General features: G+C 54.1%; 2 long non-coding RNA genes across 3 annotated transcripts in view; one reads left to right on the forward strand and one right to left on the reverse strand.

Annotated features, from left to right (window-relative positions):
• Positions 1-16,661, reverse strand: part of LOC139240417 (uncharacterized) — a 38,602-nt gene extending 21,941 nt beyond the window's left edge. The window contains exon 1 of the long non-coding RNA XR_011588723.1: positions 16,577-16,661. This is a non-coding gene — a long non-coding RNA (uncharacterized lncRNA). The remainder of the gene's footprint in view (positions 1-16,576) is intronic.
• The window catches only part of LOC139240416 (uncharacterized), a 56,740-nt gene extending 34,168 nt beyond the window's left edge, over positions 1-22,572 (forward strand). For both annotated transcript variants that reach the window (XR_011588720.1, XR_011588721.1), the window contains one exon: positions 21,287-22,572. This is a non-coding gene — a long non-coding RNA (uncharacterized lncRNA). The remainder of the gene's footprint in view (positions 1-21,286) is intronic.
• Positions 22,573-23,445: the final 873 nt, after the last annotated feature.

A 23,445-nucleotide genomic window follows, 5' to 3' on the forward strand; every position in this document is an offset into this window, starting at 1 on the left:
GATTTCAAATTAGACATTTTTTTTACTGTAAATGCTATAAGGATTGATGTGAGGTTCTAATCAGTATCACGGATACAAGGAAGTGATTCCTCCCCCCCACTTCCCCCCCCGACACACACATTGCAATGAGCAAACAGCAATGGCACTGAGATGGTCGGTCGATTTATAACTTCCTATCCCGGCTGGTGTTGCCGATGTGCCGCTTATTGAAGAAACCACCCGATTCTAACTTCCTTGTCAGCCGTGGCTCAGTGGGTGGCCCTCTCGCCTCTTGAGTCAGACCATTGTGGGTTCAAGCCCCACTCCAGGGACTCGAGCGCAGAAATCTAGGCTGACACTCCAGTGCAGCGCTGAGGGAGCACCGCTCTGTCGGAGGGGCTGTCTTTCGGATGAGATGTTGAGCTGAGGCCCCGCCTGCTCCCTCTTGTTAACGTAAAAGATCCCATGGCACTATTTCGAAGAAGAGCAGGGGAGTTTTCCCCTGGTGTCCTGGGCCAATATTTATCCCTCAATCAACATCACGAAAAAAACCCAGATTATCTGGGTCATTGTCATGTTGCGTTTTGTGGGAGCTTGCTGTGCGCAAATAGGCTGCCCTGTTTCTCTCATTACAACAGTTGCAGAAGTACTTCGTTGGCTGTAAAGTGCTTTGGGATGTCCTGAGATTGTGAAAGGTGCTATATAAATGCAAGTCTTTTTTTTCAACGCTCAGTCCACCTAATGGTGTGGAATTTTATTTTTAATTGCCTGGACGTTGAATATGGCCTCGGGGGCAGAATGCAGAAGGGAACATCTGGTGGGAGATTTCTTACTTGTCTCTAATTGAATCTGCCAGATTGTCCTCCCATCAATTTGCATGGAAGGAAAATCAGGCAAGTTCTGCCATTCTCGTTGAGGGATTTTCCTTCCGACATTAGACCGGTCAACGCATAAGGCCCAATAAGTAAAGGCAACTTTGACCCCAACGTGTTCTGTTTGTGAGTAATTGTAAGTATCGGTGATGGTGTAAAACAGAGAATATTGAATTAGTAGCCCAGCATTGACATCAATTTGTGGGAACTTGGCCACCACGTAAAATTGGGAATTGATTCTACATCACTCAAAGTTGAAATTGTCTCCATTAATTCGTACTAATCCTAAATTCTCCTTCACCCAAGATTCTGCCAATTGTTACTGCTTTCTACAACAATAACATGTCTAAAGCACCTTTAACATAGTAAAACGTCCCAGCATGCTTCACAGGAGCATTATCGGACACAATTTGACAGCGAGCCACATAAGGAGATGTTAGGACAACTGACCAAAAGCTTGGTCAAAGAGATAGGTTTAAGGAGCATCTCAAATGAGGCAGAGAGATTTAGAGAGGTTTTCCAGAGCTTAGGGCCCAGGCAGTTAAAGACATGGGCGCCAACGGTGGAGTGATGAAAATCGTGGATGTGAGAGGCCAGGTGGAGGAGCAAAGAAATCTCGGAAGGTTGATGGGCTGGAGGAGGTTACAGAGATGTGGAGGGATTTGAAAACAAGATTGTGAACTTTAAAATTAAGGTGTTGTCAGACTGGGAACTAATGTAGGTAAGTCACAGATGGGTGAACGGGACTTGGTGCGCGTTAACGAGACTATAGACCAGTTAGCCTAACATCTGTCGTTGGGAAAATGCTGGCGTCCACTATTAAGGAAGTAGAAGCAGGACATTTGGAAAATCATAATGCAGTCAGGCAGAGTCAGCATGGTTTTATGAAGGAGAAATCATGTTTGACAAATTTGCTCGCGTTCTTTGAGGATGTCACGAGCAGGGTGGATAAAGGGGAACCAGTAGATGTTGTGTATTTGGATTTCCAGAAAGCATTCGATAAGGTGCCACATAAAAGGTTACTGCACAAGATAAGAGCTCATGGGGTTGGGGGTAATATATTGGTGTGAATAGAGGGTTGGCTAACTAACAGAAAGCAGAGAGTCGTGATAAATGGATCATTTTCAGGTTGGCAAACTGTAACTAGTGGGGTACCGCAGGGATCAGTGCTGGGGCCTCAACTATTTAAAATTTATATTAATGACTTGGCTGAAGGCACTGAGTGTGTAATGTAGCCAAATTTGCTGATGGTACAAAGATGGGTGGAAAAGCAAGCTGTGAGGAGGACACAAAAAATCGACAAAAGGGATATAGATAGGCTCAGTGAAGGGGCAAAAATTTGGCAGATGGAGTATGTGGGAAAATGTGAGGTTATCCACTTTGGTAGGAAAAATAAAAAATCAAATTATTATTTCAATGGGGAGAGATTACAAAATGCCAATGGTAAAGAGGGATCTGGAGGTCCTTGTACATGAAACACAAAAAAGTTAGCATGCAGGTACAGCAAGTAATCAGGAAGGTAAATGGAACGTTGGCCTTTATTGCAAGGGGGATAGAGTATTAAAGTAGGTAAGTCCTGCTACAATTGTACAGGGTGTTGGTAAGACTACACCTGGAGTACTGTGTACAGTTTTGGTCTCCTTATTTAAGGAAGGATATACTTGCACTGGAGGCAGTTCAGAGAAGGTTCACAAAGTTGATTCCTGAGATTGAAGGGTTTGTAATATGAAAAAAGGTTGAGCAGGTTGGGTCTACACTCATTGGAGTTTAGAAGAATGAGAGGTGATCTTATTGAAACATGTAAGATTTTGAGGGGGCTGGACACGGTAGATGCAGAGAGGATGTTTACAGTCGTGGGGGTAATCTAGAACATGGGAGCATAGTTTCAGAATAAGGGGTCGCCCATTTAAAACGGAAATGAGGAATTTCTTCTCAGAGGGTCGTGAATCTTTGGAATTCTCTACCTCAGAGAGCTGCAGAGACTGGGTCATTGAATGTATTTCAGGTGGAGATAGGCAGATTTTTGAAAGATAAGGGAGTAAAGGGTTATGGGGAGCGGGCAGAGAAGTGGTGTTGAGGCCAGGATCAGATCAGCCATGATCTTAATTGAATGGAGCAGGCTCGAGGGGCCAAATGGCCGACTCCTGCTCCGATTTCTTATGTTCTCAAGACACGGGCAGCAGAGATTTCGAGGAGCTCATGTTTACGGAGGGTGGGAGGTTTGAGGCCGGCGAGGAGAGCAGTCTAATCTACAGTTGATAAAGACACGGAGGAGGGTTTCAGCAGAAGAGGCCGGTGTGGAGACAGGCGATATTACAAAGATGGAAGTGGGCAGTCTTGGTCATGGTAACAATAGGTCGAAGGTCAGCTCGGGGTCGAATAGCACGGCAAGGTTGCAAACAGTTCGGTTCAGCCTCAGACTGTGGCCAGGCAGAGGAATGGAGTCATTGCCCAGGGAACAGAGTCTGTGATGTGGGCAGGAGACAATGGTCAGGGAACACAGGTAAAAATGGGTGAACGGGACTTGGTGCGAGTTAGTATTTCTAGCCTGCAGTGGTTTAGGGATTAGTTCAGCAACTGAAATAAAAGTTGTGGCAATTTTCCGAAAGATTTTTCAAAAATAGTTTTGAAAATAGGATCAACTTACTGAACACATTCAGGTAGATCTTTGCTGTCCTTGTGCTACCTGAGGCCGTACTCATGATGACACTGTACTCTCCAGTGTCTGAAACACTCACTGACTTCAATTGCAGAGAGGCCTTGCCGAATATTGCCGCCCGCCTTCTGTAGTCAGCGTTGATGTCGGGAAATGCATCCATCCACCGAGCAACCTCCTTCCCACCGAACGTCCAGCTCCCATTCTTCACCTCTTCCGAAGGGGTCACTGACAGGACGGCGGTGGCTCCGACAGTTATATTGATCACGCTGCGTGCAGCGGAGATGGTAAAAGGTAGGGGCTTAGCTAGGAGGAAAAAATTCAGTTCACTGGACAGATCTTTTGATTTATTCATTGGTCGAACCCATTGGTGTCAACCGTGGTGCAGTGGGTCTTACCTGAGTACTGAGGGAGTGCCGCACTGTCGGAGGGGCAGTACTGAGGGAGTGCCGCACTGTCAGAGGGGCAGTACTGAGGGAGTGCCGCACTGTCGGAGGGGCAGTACTGAGGGAGTGCCGCACTGTCGGAGGGGCAGTACTGAGGGAGTGCCGCACTGTCAGAGGGGCAGTACTGAGGGAGCGCCGCACTGTCGGAGGGGCAGTACTGAGGGAGTGCCGCACTGTCAGAGGGGCAGTACTGAGGGAGCGCCGCACTGTCGGAGGGCCAGTACTGAGGGAGCGCCGCACTGTCGGAGGGCCAGTACTGAGGGAGTGCCGCATTGTCGGAGGGGCAGTACTGAGAGAGCGCCGCACTGTCGGAGGGGCAGTACTGAGGGAGTGCCACACTGTCGGAGGGCCAGTACTGAGGGAGCGCCGCACTGTCGGAGGGGCAGTACTGAGGGAGTGCCGCACTGTCGGACGGTCAGTACTGAGGGAGTGTCGCACTGTCGGAGGGGCAGTATGAGGGACAGCCGCACTGTCGGACGGTCAGTACTGAGGGAGTGCCGCACTGTCGGAGGGCCAGTACTGAGGGAGTGCCGCACTGTCGGAGGGGCAGTATGAGGGAGAGCCGCACTGTCGGACGGTCAGTACTGAGGGAGCGCCGCACTGTCGGGGGGCCAGTACTGAGGGAGTGCCACACTGTCAGATGGTCAGTACTGAGGGAGTGCCGCACTGTCGGACGGTCAGTACTGAGGGAGTGCCACACTGTCGGGCGGTCAGTACTGAGGGAGTGCCGCACTGTCAGAGGGGCAGCACTGAGGGAGCACCGCACTGTCAGAGGGCCAGTACTGAGGGAGCGCCGCACTGTGGGAGGGGCAGTACTGAGGGAGCGCCCCACTGTTGGAGGGCCAGTACTGAGGGAGTTTTGCACTGTTGGAGGTGCCATTTTTCAGATGAGCCAGCATTGCCCAGATCCCAAGAACGGTACCTTAAGCATTCTATTAGATTTCCTTGAAACATTGGGCTGGAATTTGCAGCCACGATGTACATTGTACGCACGCGCCCGTAAGTGCCGCGCATGTTCTGGGTTATTTTGTGCGCATGTGTGAAAACCCGGAACTTGCAATGTGTCAAGAATCTTCTTGATACATCCGACAAATCGGTGGGAAAAGGGCAGAGTTGGGCTCATTTTTCCTGCCCAGCGAATGCCCGTGAAATTTTTACTCCTGTTTTGACCAGTTTAAGCATTTAAAAAAGAAAATGCTATTAATAATTTATTCATTAAAAAAATCTGCGAAATAAGGTAAGTTTATATTTCAAAAAATTTAGTTTCTGTGTTAAATATTTAATTAAATGCGATTTTAATACGTTTTAAGTCTGAGATTGTTTTTTTAAATTTATTTGTAGTATTGAGGTATTTTTGGGGGATTGCCATTCATACTTATGGGGTTTGCGTGCACACGGAATCCCCATAACCGTGAATCGGGATTCCCCTTTTTTCATTGGTTGGGCCGGCCCATGTGATGCAGGGGGCGCTTGCGAATCGCCTGCCATCACTAAGACCGCCTATTTCAACCTCGCAACATTGTCTAACTCCGTTCATCTGCTGCTGAAACCCTCAGTCATGCCTTTGTTACCTCTCGACAGTGTCAGCCGTGGCTCAGTGGGTAGCACTCTCGCCTCCGAGTCAGAAGGTTGTGGGTTCAAGTCCCACTCAAGGGACTTATGCACCCATGGAAACATAGAAAATAGTTGCAGGAGTAGGCCATTCAGCCCTTCAAGCCTGCACCACCAGTCAATAAGATCATGGCTGATTGTTCACCTCATTACCACTTTCCTGCTTTCTCTCCATACCCCTTGATCCCTTCATCCGTAAGGGCCATATCTAACTCCCTCTTGAATACATCCAATGAACTGGCATCAACAACTCTCTGTGGCAGGGAATTCCACAGGTTAACAACTCTCTGAGTGAAGAAGTTTCTCCTCATCTCAGTCCTAAATGGCTTACCCCTTATCCTTAGACTACGTCCCCTGGTTCTGGGGACACACAAATCTAGGATGACACTAGGGAGTGCTGAATTGTCGGAGGTGCTGTCTTTTGGATGAGAGTTCGAGGAGTATCCCCGATGTCCTGGCTAATATTTATCCCTCAATTAACATCACAAAAGAAACAGATTATCTGGTCATTTTCGCATTGCTGGGTTTTTTTGCTGTTTAAGGGTAGCTTGCTGTGCGCAAATTGGCTGCTGCGTTTCGTACATTATAACAGTGACTACACTCCAAAAGTACTTCATTGGCTGTAAAGCACTTTGTGAGGTCCGATGGACGTGAAAGGTGGTATATAAATGCAAGTCTTTCTTTCTGAGACTTGGCTATTTCAATGCGCTCCTGGCTGGCCTCCCACATTCTGCCCTCCGTAAATGTGAGGTCATCTAAAACTGGTGCCTGTGTCCTAACTGACACTCAAGTCTCATTCACCCATCACCCTCTGTGCTCACGGACCTACATTGGCTCCCCTTAAGCAACGCTTTTAAAATTCTCATCCTTGTTTTCAAATCCCTCCAGGACCTCTCCCCTACCTATCTCTGTAATCTCCTCCAGCCCCCTGAGATATCTACTCTCCTGTAATCCTGGTCTCTTGAGCATTCCCGATTTTAATCGCTCCACCATTGGCGGCCGTGCCTTCAGCTGACAGAGCCCTAATCTCTGGAATTACCTCCCTTAACCTCTCCGCCTCATTATCTCTCTTTTTTCCTTTAAAACGCTCCTTAAAACCTACCTCTTTGACCAAGCTTTTTGTCATCTGCCCTAGGTTTCAAATTTTATTTGATTATACTCCTGTGAAGTGCCTTGAGACATTTTACTACATTAAAGGCGCTATGTAAATACAAGTTGTTACTGAGTAAGCTGCGTTCAGACCTGAGTTTTTCATGAAACGCAAACATAATCCTGTAAGCCACTGAGCCATCGCTTATAGGGCCCAAGTTTCCACATGATTTGCGCCTGATTTTTAGGAGCAACTGGTGGAGAACGGACTATCTTAGAAATCGCAATTCTCCACATTTTTTTTTCTGCAGTTCTAGTCAGGTAGAACAGTTCTACTTTGGAACAGAATTTTTTCTTCAAAAGGGGGCGTGTCCGGCCACTGACGCCTAATTTGAAAATTTCCACAGTGAAAACGTACTCCAAACTAAAGTAGAATGGAGCAAGTGAAGATTTTTGTAGAACTGAAAAAACCTGTTCTGCACATTAAAAAATCAGGCGCAGGTTACAAATTAGGCGTCCAGAATGAGGTGGGGGGGGAGGAAGGGAACTCACTAAATTCTACAATCAATCCTTATTTATACTTCTACAAATATTATACAAATAAATCCAACCTGAATAAACATTTATAAGCAAAGAAAAGATTAAATAAACCATCTTCCTACCTGTGTGAAAGTGCTTCAGCCATCGTTCGTTCCCGCGGGAGGAAACCGCCGTTTGTTGCCGTGGAGGGGAGGGAGGGGAAGGAGACAGCGGTTTGTTGCCGTGGAGGGGAGGGAGACAGCGGTTTGTTGCCGCGGAGGGGAGGGAGGGGAAGGAGACAGCGGTTTGTTGCCGTGGAGGGGAGGGAGACAGCGGTTTGTTGCCGTGGAGGGGAAGGAGACAGCGGTTTGTTGCCGTGGAGGGGAGGGAGGGGAAGGAGACAGCGGTTTGTTGCCGCGGAGGGGAAGGAGACAGTGGTTTGTTGCCGCGGAGGGGAAGGAGACAGCGGTTTGTTGCCGCGGAGGGGAGGGAGGGGAAGGAGACAGCGGTTTGTTGCCGCGGAGGGGAGGGAGGGGAAGGAGACAGCGGTTTGTTGCCGTGGAGGGGAGGGAGGGGAAGGAGACAGCGGTTTGTTGCCGTGGAGGGGAGGGAGGGGAAGGAGACAGCGGTTTGTTGCCGTGGAGGGGAGGGAGGGGAGGGAGACAGCGGTTTGTTGCCGCGGAGGGGAGGGAGGGGAAGGAGACAGCGGTTTGTTGCCGCGGAGGGGAGGGAGAGGAAGGAGACAGCGGTTTGTTGCCGTGGAGGGGAGGGAGGGGAAGGAGACAGCGGTTTGTTGCCGTGGAGGGGAAGGAGGGGAAGGAGACAGCGGTTTGTTGCCGTGGAGGGGAGGGAGGGGAAGGAGACAGCGGTTTGTTGCCGTGGAGGGGAAGGAGACAGCGGTTTGTTGCCGTGGAGGGGAGGGAGGGGAAGGAGACAGCGGTTTGTTGCCGCGGAGGGGAAGGAGACAGTGGTTTGTTGCCGCGGAGGGGAAGGAGACAGCGGTTTGTTGCCGCGGAGGGGAGGGAGGGGAAGGAGACAGCGGTTTGTTGCCGCGGAGGGGAGGGAGGGGAAGGAGACAGCGGTTTGTTGCCGTGGAGGGGAGGGAGGGGAAGGAGACAGCGGTTTGTTGCCGTGGAGGGGAAGGAGACAGCGGTTTGTTGCCGTGGAGGGGAGGGAGGGGAAGGAGACAGCGGTTTGTTGCCGCGGAGGGGAAGGAGACAGTGGTTTGTTGCCGCGGAGGGGAAGGAGACAGCGGTTTGTTGCCGCGGAGGGGAGGGAGGGGAAGGAGACAGCGGTTTGTTGCCGCGGAGGGGAGGGAGGGGAAGGAGACAGCGGTTTGTTGCCGTGGAGGGGAGGGAGGGGAAGGAGACAGCGGTTTGTTGCCGTGGAGGGGAGGGAGGGGAAGGAGACAGCGGTTTGTTGCCGTGGAGGGGAGGGAGGGGAGGGAGACAGCGGTTTGTTGCCGCGGAGGGGAGGGAGGGGAAGGAGACAGCGGTTTGTTGCCGCGGAGGGGAGGGAGAGGAAGGAGACAGCGGTTTGTTGCCGTGGAGGGGAGGGAGGGGAAGGAGACAGCGGTTTGTTGCCGTGGAGGGGAAGGAGGGGAAGGAGACAGCGGTTTGTTGCCGTGGAGGGGAGGGAGGGGAAGGAGACAGCGGTTTGTTGCCGCGGAGGGGAGGGAGGGGAAGGAGACAGCGGTTTGTTGCCGTGGAGGGAAGGAGACAGCGGTTTGTTGCCGTGGAGGGGAGGGAGAGGAAGGAGACAGCGGTTTGTTGCCGTGGAGGGAAGGAGACAGCGGTTTGTTGCCGTGGAGGGGAGGGAGAGGAAGGAGACAGCGGTTTGTTGCCGTGGAGGGAAGGAGACAGCGGTTTGTTGCCGCGGAGGGGAGGGAGGGGAAGGAGACAGTGGTTTGTTGCCGTGGAGGGAAGGAGACAGCGGTTTGTTGCCGCGGAGGGGAGGGAGGGGAAGGAGACAGTGGTTTGTTGCCGTGGAGGGAAGGAGACAGCGGTTTGTTGCCGCGGAGGGGAGGGAAGGGAAGGAGACAGCGGTTTGTTGCCGTGGAGGAGAGGGAAGGGAAGGAGACAGCGGTTTGTTGCCGTGGAGGGAAGGAGACAGCGGTTTGTTGCCGCGGAGGGGAGGGAGGGGAAGGAGACAGTGGTTTGTTGCCGTGGAGGGAAGGAGACAGCGGTTTGTTGCCGCGGAGGGGAGGGAGGGGAAGGAGACAGTGGTTTGTTGCCGTGGAGGGAAGGAGACAGCGGTTTGTTGCCGCGGAGGGGAGGGAAGGGAAGGAGACAGTGGTTTGTTGCCGTGGAGGGGAGGGAGGGGAAGGAGACAGTGGTTTGTTGCCGTGGAGGGAAGGAGACAGCGGTTTGTTGCCGCGGAGGGGAGGGAGGGGAAGGAGACAGTGGTTTGTTGCCGTGGAGGGAAGGAGACAGCGGTTTGTTGCCGTGGAGGGGAGGGAGGGGAAGGAGACAGTGGTTTGTTGCCGTGGAGGGAAGGAGACAGCGGTTTGTTGCCGCGGAGGGGAGGGAGGGGAAGGAGACAGCGGTTTGTTGCCGTGGAGGGGAAGGAGACAGCGGTTTGTTGCCGTGGAGGGGAAGGAGACAGCGGTTTGTTGCCGTGGAGGAGAGGGAAGGGAAGGAGACAGCGGTTTGTTGCCGTGGAGGGGAAGGAGACAGCGGTTTGTTGCCGTGGAGGGGAAGGAGACAGCGGTTTGTTGCCGTGGAGGAGAGGGAGGGGAAGGAGACAGCGGTTTGTTGCCGTGGAGGAGAGGGAAGGGAAGGAGACAGCGGTTTGTTGCCGTGGAGGAGAGGGAAGGGAAGGAGACAGCGGTTTGTTGCCGTGGAGGGGAAGGAGACAGTGGTTTGTTGCCGTGGAGGAGAGGGAGGGGAAGGAGACAGCGGTTTGTTGCCGTGGAGGGGAAGGAGACAGCGGTTTGTTGCCGTGGAGGGGAGGGAGGGGAAGGAGACAGCGGTTTGTTGCCGTGGAGGAGAGGGAAGGGAAGGAGACAGCGGTTTGTTGCCGTGGAGGGGAAGGAGACAGTGGTTTGTTGCCGTGGAGGAGAGGGAGGGGAAGGAGACAGCGGTTTGTTGCCGTGGAGGGAAGGAGACAGCGGTTTGTTGCCGTGGAGGGGAGGGAGGGGAAGGAGACAGCGGTTTGTTGCCGCGGAGGGGACGGAGGGGAAGGAGACAGCGGTTTGTTGCCGTGGAGGAGAGGGAAGGGAAGGAGACAGCGGTTTGTTGCCGTGGAGGGGAAGGAGACAGCGGTTTGTTGCCGCGGAGGGGAAGGAGACAGCGGTTTGTTGCCGTGGAGGGGAGGGAGGGGAAGGAGACAGCGGTTTGTTGCCGTGGAGGAGAGGGAAGGGAAGGAGACAGCGGTTTGTTGCCGTGGAGGGGAAGGAGACAGCGGTTTGTTGCCGCGGAGGGGAAGGAGACAGCGGTTTGTTGCCGTGGAGGGGAAGGAGACAGCGGTTTGTTGCCGTGGAGGGGAGGGAGGGGAAGGAGACAGCGGTTTGTTGCCGTGGAGGGGAGGGAGGGGAAGGAGACAGCGGTTTGTTGCCGTGGAGGGGAGGGAGGGGAAGGAGACAGCGGTTTGTTGCCGTGGAGGGGAAGGAGACAGCGGTTTGTTGCCGTGGAGGGGAGGGAGGGGAAGGAGACAGCGGTTTGTTGCCGTGGAGGGGAGGGAGGGGAAGGAGACAGCGGTTTGTTGCCGTGGAGGGGAAGGAGACAGCGGTTTGTTGCCGTGGAGGAGAGGGAAGGGAAGGAGACAGCGGTTTGTTGCCGTGGAGGGGAAGGAGACAGCGGTTTGTTGCCGTGGAGGGGAGGGAGGGGAAGGAGACAGCGGTTTGTTGCCGTGGAGGGGAAGGAGACAGCGGTTTGTTGCCGTGGAGGGGAAGGAGACAGCGGTTTGTTGCCGTGGAGGGGAAGGAGACAGCGGTTTGTTGCCGTGGAGCGGAAGGAGACAGCGGTTTGTTGCCGCGGAGGGGAGGGAGGGGAAGGAGACAGCGGTTTGTTGCCGTGGAGGGGAAGGAGACAGCGGTTTGTTGCCGCGGAGGGGAGGGAGGGGAAGGAGACAGCGGTTTGTTGCCGTGGAGGGGAAGGAGACAGCGGTTTGTTGCCGTGGAGGGGAGGGAGGGGAAGGAGACAGCGGTTTGTTGCCGTGGAGGGGAGGGAGGGGAAGGAGACAGCGGTTTGTTGCCGCGGAGGGGAGGGAGACAGCGGTTTGTTGCCGTGGAGGGGAGGGAGGGGAAGGAGACAGCGGTTTGTTGCTGTGGAGGATGGGGAGGGGAAGGAGACAGCGGTTTGTTGCGAGACAGCGGTTTGTTGCCGTGGAGGGGAGGGAGGGGAGGGAGACAGCGGTTTGTTGCCGCGGAGGGAGGGAGGGGAAGGAGACAGCGGTTTGTTGCCGCGGAGGGGAGGAGGATGGAGGGAAGGGAAGAGACAGCGGTTTGTTGCCGTGGAGGGGAGGGAGGGGAAGGAGACAGCGGTTTGTTGCCGTGGAGGGGAGCAAGAAGGAGACAGCGGTTTGTTGCCGTGGAGGGGAGGGAGGGGAAGGAGACAGCGGTTTGTTGCCGTGGAGGGAGGGAGGGGAAGGAGACAGCGGTTTGTTGCCGTGGAGGGAAGGGGAAGGAAGAGACAGCGGTTTGTTGCCGTGGAGGGGAGGGAGAGGAAGGAGACAGCGGTTTGTTGCCGTGGAGGGAAGGAGACAGCGGTTTGTTGCCGCGGAGGGGAGGGAGGGGAAGGAGACAGTGGTTTGTTGCCGTGGAGGGAAGGAGACAGCGGTTTGTTGCCGCGGAGGGGAGGGAGGGGAAGGAGACAGTGGTTTGTTGCCGTGGAGGGAAGGAGACAGCGGTTTGTTGCCGCGGAGGGGAGGGAAGGGAAGGAGACAGCGGTTTGTTGCCGTGGAGGGGAGGGAAGGGAAGGAGACAGCGGTTTGTTGCCGTGGAGGGAAGGAGACAGCGGTTTGTTGCCGCGGAGGGGAGGGAGGGGAAGGAGACAGTGGTTTGTTGCCGTGGAGGGAAGGAGACAGCGGTTTGTTGCCGCGGAGGGGAGGGAGGGGAAGGAGACAGTGGTTTGTTGCCGTGGAGGGAAGGAGACAGCGGTTTGTTGCCGCGGAGGGGAGGGAAGGGAAGGAGACAGTGGTTTGTTGCCGTGGAGGGGAGGGAGGGGAAGGAGACAGTGGTTTGTTGCCGTGGAGGGAAGGAGACAGCGGTTTGTTGCCGCGGAGGGGAGGGAGGGGAAGGAGACAGTGGTTTGTTGCCGTGGAGGGAAGGAGACAGCGGTTTGTTGCCGTGGAGGGGAGGGAGGGGAAGGAGACAGTGGTTTGTTGCCGTGGAGGGAAGGAGACAGCGGTTTGTTGCCGCGGAGGGGAGGGAGGGGAAGGAGACAGCGGTTTGTTGCCGCGGAGGGGAGGGAGGGGAAGGAGACAGCGGTTTGTTGCCGTGGAGGGGAAGGAGACAGCGGTTTGTTGCCGTGGAGGGGAAGGAGACAGCGGTTTGTTGCCGTGGAGGAGAGGGAGGGGAAGGAGACAGCGGTTTGTTGCCGTGGAGGAGAGGGAAGGGAAGGAGACAGCGGTTTGTTGCCGTGGAGGGGAAGGAGACAGCGGTTTGTTGCCGTGGAGGGGAAGGAGACAGCGGTTTGTTGCCGTGGAGGAGAGGGAGGGGAAGGAGACAGCGGTTTGTTGCCGTGGAGGAGAGGGAAGGGAAGGAGACAGCGGTTTGTTGCCGTGGAGGGGAAGGAGACAGTGGTTTGTTGCCGTGGAGGAGAGGGAGGGGAAGGAGACAGCGGTTTGTTGCCGTGGAGGAGAGGGAAGGGAAGGAGACAGCGGTTTGTTGCCGTGGAGGAGAGGGAAGGGAAGGAGACAGCGGTTTGTTGCCGTGGAGGGGAAGGAGACAGTGGTTTGTTGCCGTGGAGGAGAGGGAGGGGAAGGAGACAGCGGTTTGTTGCCGTGGAGGAGAGGGAAGGGAAGGAGACAGCGGTTTGTTGCCGTGGAGGGGAAGGAGACAGTGGTTTGTTGCCGTGGAGGAGAGGGAGGGGAAGGAGACAGCGGTTTGTTGCCGTGGAGGAGAGGGAAGGGAAGGAGACAGCGGTTTGTTGCCGCGGAGGGGAGGGAGACAGCGGTTTGTTGCCGTGGAGGAGAGGGAGGGGAAGGAGACAGCGGTTTGTTGCCGTGGAGGGAGGGGAGGGGAAGGAGACAGCGGTTTGTTGCCGTGGAGGAGAGGGAAGGGAAGGAGACAGCGGTTTGTTGCCGTGGAGGGGAAGGAGACAGTGGTTTGTTGCCGTGGAGGAGAGGGAGGGGAAGGAGACAGCGGTTTGTTGCCGTGGAGGGGAAGGAGACAGCGGTTTGTTGCCGTGGAGGGGAGGGAGGGGAAGGAGACAGCGGTTTGTTGCCGTGGAGGGAAGGAGACAGCGGTTTGTTGCCGTGGAGGGGAGGGAGGGGAAGGAGACAGCGGTTTGTTGCCGTGGAGGGGAAGGAGACAGCGGTTTGTTGCCGTGGAGGAGAGGGAAGGGAAGGAGACAGCGGTTTGTTGCCGTGGAGGGGAAGGAGACAGCGGTTTGTTGCCGTGGAGGGGAGGGAGGGGAAGGAGACAGCGGTTTGTTGCCGCGGAGGGGAGGGAGGGGAAGGAGACAGCGGTTTGTTGCCGTGGAGGGAAGGAGACAGCGGTTTGTTGCCGTGGAGGGGAGGGAGGGGAAGGAGACAGCGGTTTGTTGCCGCGGAGGGGACGGAGGGGAAGGAGACAGCGGTTTGTTGCCGTGGAGGATGGGGAGGGGAAGGAGACAGCGGTTTGTTGCCGTGGAGGGGAAGGAGACAGCGGTTTGTTGCCGCGGAGGGGAAGGAGACAGCGGTTTGTTGCCGTGGAGGGGAGGGAGGGGAAGGAGACAGCGGTTTGTTGCCGTGGAGGGAAGGAGACAGCGGTTTGTTGCCGTGGAGGGGAGGGAGGGGAAGGAGACAGCGGTTTGTTGCCGTGGAGGGGAAGGAGACAGCGGTTTGTTGCCGTGGAGGAGAGGGAAGGGAAGGAGACAGCGGTTTGTTGCCGTGGAGGGGAAGGAGACAGCGGTTTGTTGCCGTGGAGGGGAGGGAGGGGAAGGAGACAGCGGTTTGTTGCCGTGGAGGGGAAGGAGACAGCGGTTTGTTGCCGCGGAGGGGAGGGAGGGGAAGGAGACAGCGGTTTGTTGCCGTGGAGGAGAGGGAAGGGAAGGAGACAGCGGTTTGTTGCCGCGGAGGGGAGGGAGGGGAAGGAGACAGCGGTTTGTTGCCGCGGAGGGGAGGGAGGGGAAGGAGACAGCGGTTTGTTGCCGCGGAGGGAAGGGAGGGGAAGGAGACAGCGGGTTGTTGCCGTGGAGGGGAGGGAGGGGAAGGAGACAGCGGTTTGTTGCCGTGGAGGAGAGGGAAGGGAAGGAGACAGCGGTTTGTTGCCGTGGAGGGGAAGGAGACAGCGGTTTGTTGCCGTGGAGGGGAAGGAGACAGCGGTTTGTTGCCGTGGAGGGGAAGGAGACAGCGGTTTGTTGCCGTGGAGGGGAGGGAGGGGAAGGAGACAGCGGTTTGTTGCCGTGGAGCGGAAGGAGACAGCGGTTTGTTGCCGCGGAGGGGAGGGAGGGGAAGGAGACAGCGGTTTGTTGCCGTGGAGGGGAAGGAGACAGCGGTTTGTTGCCGTGGAGGGGAGGGAGGGGAAGGAGACAGCGGTTTGTTGCCGTGGAGGGGAAGGAGACAGCGGTTTGTTGCCGTGGAGGAGAGGGAAGGGAAGGAGACAGCGGTTTGTTGCCGCGGAGGGGAAGGAGACAGCGGTTTGTTGCCGCGCAGGGGAGGGAGGGGAAGGAGACAGCGGTTTGTTGCCGCGGAGGGGAGGGAGACAGCGGTTTGTTGCCATGGAGGGGAGGGAGGGGAAGGAGACAGCGGTTTGTTGCCGTGGAGGAGAGGGAAGGGAAGGAGACAGTGGTTTGTTGCCGTGGAGGGGAGGGAGGGGAAGGAAACAGCGGTTTGTTGCCGTGGAGGGGAGGGAGGGGGAGGAGACAGCGGTTTGTTGCCGTGGAGGGGAGGGAGGGATGGGGAGGAAACTGCCGTTTGTTGCCGTGGAGGGTGGGGAGGGGAAGGAGACAGTGAGAAGGGTAGCCTCAGTGCTGATGTGCTGATGGCAATGTGCTTTTATTAACCAATGTTCAAAAATTAAACAGCTACAAAGAACTACAAAAATGGCCGAGTGCCAATGTTTTTTTTCACACTGAGCATGCGCGAACGCTCCAACACGCACGCGCAGCGTTGCCGGCAGGAAAAAAACTAATTTAAATAGTACCTGCCCCGTCCCACTTACAAAATAGGCGCGAGTGTAGGCTCCGCCCCCCTGGGCGCCGCGCCAACAGACAAGGAGCTGCAAAGCGCTCGAGAATAGTGCGTTTTTTTTCCGGCGCCGTTTTAGGCGCGAAAAACGGGCGCCCAGCTCAGAGGGACGCCCGTTTTTTATCCTGTGGAAACTTGGGCCCATAGTATCAGCTGTGGCACACTCACCTCCGGGTCAGAAGGTTGTGGGTTCAATTTCCACTCCCGGGACTTGAGCACACAAATCTAGGCATCTAGGCTGACACTCCCAGTGCAGTGCTGAGGGAGCGCCGCATTGTCGGAGAGGCAATACTGAGGGAGCGCCGCACTGTCTGAGGGGCAGTACTGAGGGAGCGCCGCACTATCTGAGGGGCAGTACTGAGGGAGCGCAGTACTGAGGGAGCGCCGCACTATCGGAGGGGCAGTACTGAGGGAGTGCCGCACTGTCTGAAGAGCAGTACTGAGGGAGCGCAGTACTGAGGGAGCGCCGCACTGTCGGAGGGGCAGTACTGAGGCAATGCCGCACTATCGGAGGGGCAGTACTGAGGGAGCGCCGCACTGTCGGAGGGGCAGTACTGAGGCAATGCCGCACTATCGGAGGGGCAGTACTGAGGGAGCGCCGCACTGTCGGGGGGGCAGTACTAAAGGAGCGCTGTGCTGTCGGAGGGGCAGTACTGAGGGAGAGCCGCACTGTCGGAGGGGCAGTACTGAGGGAGCGCTGCACTATCAGAGGTGCAGTTTTTGGATGAGACGTTAAACCGAGGCACTCTCAGGTGGACATAAAAGTTCCCATGGTACTATTTCGAAGAAGAGCAGGGGCGTTATCCCCGGTCTTAACCAATATTTGTTCCTCAATCAACATAACAAAGATGGATTATCTGGTTATTATCACATTGCTGTTTGTGGGAGCTTGCTATGCGCAAATTGGCTGCTGCGTTTCCTACATTGTAACAGTGACAACTCTCCAAAAAATACATCACTGGCTGTAAAAGTGCTTTGAGACGTCTGGTGGTCATGAAAGGCGCTATATAAGTGCAACTCTTTTTTTTAATGAAATCCCGATTGTAGCTGATAACAAGCGTCACTGTACTCACGAAACACATTCAAAGTGATCCTTGCAGTCGCTTCGATGCCAGTGGGTGAGTCCATGGTAACCGAGTAGTCTCCGCTGTCCGCAAGTGCCACCGACCGCATCAGGAGCGAGGCGTTGAACAGCAGCACCACGTTGCGTTTGGTGTACGCGACGTTGAAATCGGGCGGTTCCACCGTCCAAGCGACGATCGAGGCGGTGCCGAACTTCCAGAAGCCGCTTACCACGGGAGAGGAGGGTCTCACCGACAGGGTAACCGCATCACCAGCCATCGCATTCACCACATTTTTATTCACGAGGATGCTGAAAGGCTGCAAGGCCACTGTGGAAATAATTGCGTTAAATACAAGTTTAGTAAGAAATCGAGTTTGGAACCACCTCGTATTGTCCTCACACAGGTGCAATCTGTGTTCCTTCATCGACACGACTTCTGCAGGCTTTCGCATCTGTGCCCCTATTTAATACTGTACGCTCTCTTTACTGGCCCGGCGAAAAGAAAGTGACTCTCACCTCCAGATATCAACAAGCAGACAGCAAATGCAGCAAGTCGGGATCCCTTCATACTGGCAGAACCCTTTCTGCTGCAGTTGCTGTTCAGTTCGTACTTCTGTACCGATCACATGAGCAGCGAAGAAACTCAGAAAAACAGCTGACTGTGACGACTGGTCACATCTTGCCCAGGCCCATTTCAGTCCCAGCCAAACTGCAAAGTGCCGTCTCTTCCAGTTCTATTGTTCTCCTGTTTCCGCAGAAAGCACTTTCTCCTCACTGCTGGGCAACTTTTTTCTTTGCATCGACTCACTTCCTCCAAGTAAAATCTGTCGTCCTGGGAAGCTATCTGGGTGCCAGCCAGCGTTCCCGCGAATTTCTTTTTTCGTGCACGGTCCCTTTAACTGGCCCATTGACATTTCCGCACGCACGCAGTTTTTCCTGTGTGAGAGCCGGTGAGCGCGGGACCACCAGACTCGGCCAGCCAGCTTAACGGGAACATTGGTCCTAGCTATGCCTGCTCAGGACTAAGTTCCAGTCTTACTCGGGTCCCAACCCTGACATTTTTTTTCCAGTACCTTACTGACTTGCCTGGGTGCCGCTTCCTGCTCTCGTCCCAAACTCGAAAAATGAATCAACTTTGCTTCTAACTTTAACGTTCATTACCTTCACGTGGTCCATTTCTGACTCTTCCCTCCCTCGACCTCTCTCCCTCCTTTCTGGAGATCAACCGCCCACTACCGTCGATTACAAGCCCACCGATTCCCACTGCTACCTTGATTATGTTTCCTCCTGCCCCGCTTCCTGTAAGGACTCGATTCAAATCTCCCAGTTTCTCCATCTCCATCGTATCTGTTCCGACGATGCCTCCTTCCACACAAGTGCTTCCGAATGTCTTCCTTATTCCTCAGCCGAGGATTCTCCTTGACTTGTATCCATCCCACTTCCTGTACTTGTGCCCTCACCCCTTCCCCTCCCTTCCAGAAGCACGATGGGGTTCCCCAGGTTCTCGTCTCCCACCCCACCAGTCTACAAGCTCAGTGGACCATCCTCTGCTCGTTCTGCCACCTCCAACGTGATGCCGCCACCAAACACAGCTTCGCCTCCCCGAAGGAACCATATCCTCTGCGACGCCCTTGGTCCGCTCTTTCATCACCGCCAGGACCTGCTCCTAATCCCCCAGCACCTTGCCATGCAAGCGCAAGAGATGCACCAGCTGCCCTTTCACCTCTTCCCATCCAGGGCCCCAAACACTCCTTCCAGCAAAAACAACGATTCACTTGTACTTCCTCCATTCCAGCGCACGGTATTCACTGCTCACGATGCGGTCTACGCTAATTTGGGGAGACCAAACCCAGATTAGGTGATGGCTTTGCTGCGTACCTCCACTCAGTCCACAAGGGTGACTCGAAGCTTCTGACCGCCTGCTACATTAATTCACTGTCCCACTCCCAATCTGGGCTCCCTGTCCTTGGACTCCTGTGCTGTGCCACTGACACTCAACACAAGCTTAAGGAACAGCAGCTCATATTTCTACTAGGCATTATATACGGCCTTCTGCCCTTAAGGTACACCCAGAAATTGCGGTTGGAGGCTTCCGCAATAATTTGCCTCCGACGGCAATAATTTCTACGAAAGTATCTGGTAATCCGTGAGGTTCGGTGACTGGGGCTCTATGTGCGAAGGCCATTGGGATACGTGTGCCTCTACAAGATCGTATCGGTTTCCTACAGATCACTGGGATCACGTGGGTTGGCCCAATCTATCAGAGATGGGGGAATCCCCATTCATACTTATGGTAATTCCGTCTATACGCAGCTCACATTAGAATGAATGGGAATACCCTAAAGACACACAAACGGTGAAAATAAATTTTAAAAATACATTACTTAATTAAAATGCAATTTAATTAAATATTTTATATAAAAATTAATTTTTTTGTTTTTTTTTACTATGTTTTAACAGGCTAAAAATAAACTTAGGTTAATGGACAGGGTTAAGATATAAATCAGTGATAACATATTTTTCTATTTTTTTAAAACTCTTATGCTGGTAAAAGCAGGTCTTACTCCTGCAGGGGTTATGGGGAGGGGGCAGGGAAGTGGACCTGAGTCCATGATCAGATCAGCCATGATTGTATTGAATGGCGGAGCAGGCTCGAGGGACTGTATGGCCCACTCCGGCTCCTATTTCTTATGTTCTTATTTACTAGGCATAAGTATTCAAAGGATATTCGCTGTGCAGGAGTTGGGAAAATGACTCCCTGCCCTTGGAGGCCCTTTTCCTCCGTATGCGTGCTCATAAGTGCCGTATTTCCAGTAATTTGGGGCTCAAAATAAATGTTGAGCTGAAGGATGAGTGTAAAAGAACAAACGAGGCCCACCCTTGAGGTGCCCTGCTCCGGCAAATGCTAGGCTAATACTCCCTCCTGCACGCATTTCTCCGGCTGAGATCTGTGACTATTTCAGACAATGCAGAGAACGAAGACGTAATGTTAGACGATGCTTCTATCCCCAGGGAGTAAAAGAAAGAAAGACTTGCATTTATATAGCGCTTTTCATGACCACCGGATGTCTCAAAGCGCTTTACAGCCAATGAAGTACTTTTTGAATTGTAGTTGCTGTTCTAATGTGGGAAACGCAGCAGCCAATTTCTGCACAGCAAGCTGCCACAAACATCAATGTCATAATGACCGAGATAATCTGTTTTAGTTATGTATATTGAGGGATAAATATTGGCCAGGACACCGGGGGTAACTCTCCTGTTCTTCTTCGAAATGGCGCCGTGGGATCTTTCACATCCACCTGAGAGGGCAGACGGGGCCTCAGTTTAACACCTCATCCGAAAGACAGCAACTCCTGTCGCGCTCCCTCAGTACTGCCCCTCCGACAGTGCGGCGCTCCCTCAGCACTGCCCCTCCGACATTGCGGTGCTCCCTCAGTACTGCCCCTCCGACAGTGCGGCGTTAACTCAGTACTGCCCCTCCGACAGTGCCGCGCTCCCTCAGTACTGCCCCTCCGACAGTGCGGCGTTCCCTCAGTACTGCCCCTCCGACAGTGCGGCGCTCCCTCAGTACTGCCTCTCCGACAGTGCAGCTGTTCCTCAGTACTGCCCCTCCAACAGTGCAGCGCTCCCTCAGTACTACCTCTCTGACAGTGCGGCGCTCCTCAGTACTGCCCCTCTGACAGTGCGGCGCTCCTCAGTACTGTCCCTCCGACAGTACGGCACTCCCTCAGTACTGCCCCTCCGACAATGCGGCGCTCCCTCAGTGCTGCCCCTCCAACAATACGTAGCTCCATTCGCACTGCACTGGAGTGTCCGCCTAGATTCATGTGCTGAAGCCCCTGGAGTGGGACTTGAACTCATCAACTTCTGACTCAGCGGCGAGTGTACTACCCAGTGAGTCACTGGCTGAAACAGTGAGCATCTGGACCGTGTTGTTGGGTGGTATGGCGGATGCTCACTGTTTGTGCCGTTAAGAGGGAGCTGGACTGGTTCTTGAATGGGATAGCGATCGCATCAGAACGTAAGTGGCATTATAGACAACACTTGGTCCAGGTGATCTCCTGGACTAGTTTGCTCACCTGCGGGGGATGCCGTGGGTTCTCTGTATTTTTGCCTCAACCAGGCAATTGTGCTATGGGGTTTTGTGGGGGGTGGGGGGGGTGGGGGTTGCAGGGGCATATGGGAAGTGTTTAGTCATGATGCTGCAACCATCATGTGCGGAGCAGGCTTTACGGACCCTCTGGTCTTTGCATCCTCATCAATTTTGTATGTTTCCATGACCTCTGTCAGTGGGAGGACAGCAAATGTAAATCTGGTTCTGAATGTGTTTGGTGGGTAGCCAGTCCAACTGCCCGCCTCTTTGTCAGCACTGTCAGTAGGAATAGTCCTTTAGGTTTGCTTCATGTGATCACCAAACTTGCAAACTCAGGCTCGGAAACTGGACAAGGTACTTTTTATTAGTATTCATTCATGGACTGTGGATGTCGCCTAAAAGAAATACAGTTGTGAAATTATACCCACAATGCCTTTGGAGCAGCTAATAAATTAGTCGGCACGGGCTCAACGGGCCGAACGGCCTCCTTCCGAGCTATAACCATTCTATAATTCTACAGATCTGTTCAGGGGACATTTGGATATTTTGTCGGAGGAACATATTTGAGGATGAACTATATAGTCTTAAAATGAATTAGTAATGGCTGGCATTCTCTTCCTGTTTCAGTCTGAGGAACGAAAGGATGCCAACTATGAAGGAATGGAAGCTGAAGGATTGGCGAGAAATGCTGGATGCATTACCTACGAAACGAGCTGAGTTTGGTTAAAAGTATTCATTCCAGAAAGGCGACATGCTGGGAATGCTGGCTGACTAAGAATAGTGTTATTCAGAATGTCTGGAAGGCTATGTATACAGAAAGGAGGCCCTGAGGGATTGTGAAAACCGTAGTAAACACTCGGGGGCTTAAATTCCCCTGTTCTGCACCTGACGTTATCGTCTCTGGGGGGCGGGTGCTCACGGGACGGGAACGTGTTTTCGGGGTGGGGGACACTACCGGCTCGCGCAAAATTATGCGGGTGTTAGCGGAGGCGCGAACACGGTAAGCAACGCGCCCCCGCTGGTCGCGCCCTGGGCCGCTGCGCCTCCGGCGATGCCGTCATCGCTGTGTGCGGCGACCCCTTTTCACCGAGCGCCCCGTGTGGCCGCCGCGAGCGATGCCCACGCCAGCCTCGCAGGTCGCGACCCGGGCCGGTGACCCATCGCGGGGGCGCGTCTCAAAAAGGGGAGCTGCGCCCACCGCACGCCGCCATCTTTGTTTTTGTCCTGACTCGCCGACCCTTTCTCGGGGTCCGGGGCCGCCATCTGTGCAGCTCGACCGACACTCCTCCTCAGTGCCGGACTGCGACCATGGCGCTCCTTGCCTCTGGTGGCCCAGTGCAGGCCCTCAAAGGGCCTGCAGAATTCGCAGCGTCACTCCCGTTTAACGGTTCCCCGCGTAGCGCGGCCGTAGCCGCCCGAGCAGCGCCCCTGGAACACCGCCCCAACAGGAAGTGGTGCACGCAACAGACATTTTGCTCCACTTCCTGTGAGGGCCGGTAACTGCAATTTCGCGGCTGGGGCGGGATTTACATGCTGGGGGCAGTAACACCCCCACCCGGCCCCCCCCCCCTCGGTTACCATCCTCAGATGGGGCTTGACCGAATTTCGCCCCTGTGTAATCATGGAGAAGAGAGAGGGGAAAGTTAATGGAACGCTTATCTTTGTGTACAAGAATGGTAGAAGAGCTGCCCTCCTAACATGAAAGGCAGTTCTGGAAGGAGACCTCGAAGATAGACCTGTCCATCATTAATGAGCACATGAACAAAGAATTAACCTCTCCATATCCCGAAGCAGAAGAATTGGCCATTCTGAGTTTCAAGTTGCATCACAGACTGAACGTATGTATGAATCTCTATCTGTAAAAGTTACTGTATTTTGATGTTGATAAAAACCAATTATTGGAACATTTTAAAGCCTTGCTTGATGTGTCCTCTGATTATCCTCAAGAGTAAAGAGAGTTCAAACAAAAATTCTGCAATTATTAAAAACTCGCAAAGATGTTTTGAAATCTTATCCTGTCATCAGTAATGTTCCTGGTCCATGCTTAGTGCATCAAGGAGGTTGGGGTAATGGCCATACTTGCCATGGCCCTCAGAACCCTTAGGGTGTCCGCCTTCAATCCATGGCACTTGATCCTCCTACAGAACTAAATCTGTCAATCTCAGTCTTGAAAACTTCACTTGACCCCCAGTGTCCGGTGCCTTTTGGGGGTGAGCGATCCATATTTCCCCCGTCCTCTGTGTGAAAGTGTGCTACTTGATTTCGTTGTTGAATGGCCTGATCTAATATTAAGATGGTACCCCCTTGTTCTGGATTTCCCCCACTAGAGGAACTGGTCTCTCTTTATCTCCTGTAAATCCCCCCGCTGTGGATGGTAGCTGACAGTTGACAATGTTCAGGTCATTGACCGTTTTGTCAGTCCACAGCCGAGTGTTCGCAAAATATTAGGCTCAAAATTTCGGCCGGCTCCCAGTACAAGAGCTGCTGTAGCGTGCAAGCTATTTGTCACCCCATAACCAGACAACAATCTCACCTATAATTGTCATCTCGGGCAGTCTTACAGTCAGATGTCCCTGGTGTGTCAGAAAATGCTGCACCATGTGAGGCCGCGGCTCAGTGGGTAGTACCCTCGCCTCTGAGTCAGAAGGTCGTGGGTTCAAGTCCCATTCCGGAGATTTGAGCAGAAAAATTTAGGCTAAGACTCCAGTACAGTACTGAGGGAGCGCTGCGCTGTCGGAGGGGCAGTACTGAGCGACCACCGCACTGTCGGGAGGGGCAGTACCGAG

The sequence above is a fragment of the Pristiophorus japonicus genome, chromosome 31 (genome assembly GCF_044704955.1).
Source record: "Pristiophorus japonicus isolate sPriJap1 chromosome 31, sPriJap1.hap1, whole genome shotgun sequence".
Classification (NCBI taxonomy): domain Eukaryota; kingdom Metazoa; phylum Chordata; class Chondrichthyes; family Pristiophoridae; genus Pristiophorus; species Pristiophorus japonicus.